The 1,780-nt window shown below is 45.5% G+C and overlaps 1 protein-coding gene across 3 annotated transcripts in view; it reads right to left on the bottom strand.

Moving 5' to 3' along the window:
- PANK2 (pantothenate kinase 2) overlaps positions 1-1,780 on the bottom strand; it is a 38,324-nt gene that overhangs the window by 21,490 nt on the left and 15,054 nt on the right. The window lies entirely within an intron of this gene.

The following is a 1,780-nucleotide window of genomic DNA, read 5'->3' as shown; positions in this document are numbered from 1 at the left end:
ACTCTATCAACACAGGGAAGCAGTAAAAGGGAGGAGACAAAGAAGCAGGTCACAAATGACAGAAATGGAGGAACGCAAACTACTGGATATAAAACCACGGTTATAAGGTTTTTCAAGAATTTTCTCAAGGGTGGGGGGGAAAAAGGACACTTATGTAATACCCTTTGTAATACTTTTAGCAAAAAATAAAAAAAAATAAAAAAGAATTTTCTAGAAACCGCCGATAAATTTAGTGAGACCCTTGTTAAATCTAGTGAGACCCTCGAGGATATGAAAAAGGACCAACTAGAAATTAAGCATACACTGACTGAAATAAAGAATATTATACAGACTCCCAACAGCAGACTAGAGGATCGCAAGAATCAAGTCAAGCCGAAACCGGTTTGGCTCAGTGGATAGAGCGTCAGCCTGCGGACTGAAAGGTCACAGGTTCGATTCCGGTCAAGGGCATGTACCTGGGTTGCGGGCACATCCCCAGTGGGAGATGTGCAGGAGGCAGCTGATCGATGTTTCTCTCTCATCGATGTTTCTAACTATCTATCTATCTCTCTCCCTTCCTCTCTGTAAAAACTCAATAAAATATATTTTTTAAAAAAAATTAAAAAAAAAAAAAAGAATCAAGTCAAAGATTTGAAATATGAAGAAGCAAAAAACACCCAACCGGAAAAGCAAAACGAAAAAAGAATACGAAAATAGTGTAAGGAGCCTCTGGGACAGCTTCAAGCGTACCAACATCCGTATTATGGGGTGCCAGAAGAAGAGAGCAAGATATTGAAAACCTATTAGGATACACCGAAGATGGCGGCATAGGTAAACACCTGAGATTGCTGCCGCAAACAACCACTTCAAAAATACAACTAAAAGACGGAACAGACATCACCCAGAACCACAGGAAAGCTGGCTGAGGAGAGACTCTTCAACTAGAAGGAAAGAGAACAGCATACCGAAGCTCAGAGGAGGGGCAGTGTGGAAAATATAAAGGTACCGAGGTGCGCGCACAAAGCGGGCTGGTGGCTGAGGGCACGGTTGTCGTTTTCAATCAGGAGGGAGTCTCAGACTCTGAGCTCCAGATCCGGGCGAGTCTCTAGGGACTCAGACTCAAACGGGAGAAGCGGGATTGTCTGGCATCAGTTGAAACGTGAGGGCAGCTTTCTCTCTGAGGTGTGCAGCGGTTGCTGGGGTTCTGAGAAGCAGAGCCTCTGGGAACGGGACTGAGAGCAGCCATAACTGCTCCCTCCGCCCGCCCTGTTGATCCCCTGCGACCCGCCCCGCCCAAGCCCAGCGCAGAGCCATTTGCCGGATCGCCTCAGGCAAAGGCTAGATTAGCACCTCTCCAGAGGACAGAAGTTTTCCCACAGCTGATTCTCACAGCCAGTCGGCCTGGTGGTCAAATCCCTCTAGTATTAACTACAACAATCAAGGCTCAACTAGAACAAGACTGCGCACAAAGACCACAAGGGGGTAAACCAAGAAAGCATAAAAAATGCGGAGACAAAAAAACATGACAGAAGCCCTAACCGGTTTGGCTCAGTGGATAGAGCGTCAGCCTGCAGACTCAAGGGTCCCGGGTTCGATTCCGGTCAAGGGCATGTACCTTGGTTGCGGGCATATCCCCAGTGGGGAGTATGCAGGAGGCAGCTGATCAATGTTTCTCTCTCATTGATGTTTCTAACTCTCTATTCCTCTCTCTTCCTCTCTGTAAAGAATCAATAAAATATATTAAAAGAAAAAGAAGAAAAAAAAAAACATGACAGAAATGGAGGATATAGAGCTAAAAAAC

The sequence above is a fragment of the Myotis lucifugus genome, unplaced genomic scaffold (genome assembly GCF_000147115.1).
Source record: "Myotis lucifugus unplaced genomic scaffold, Myoluc2.0 scaffold_178, whole genome shotgun sequence".
Taxonomy (NCBI): Eukaryota; Metazoa; Chordata; class Mammalia; order Chiroptera; family Vespertilionidae; genus Myotis; species Myotis lucifugus.
Note: the sequence above shows the minus strand (reverse complement) of the source record. Positions and strands in the feature narration are given on the sequence as shown.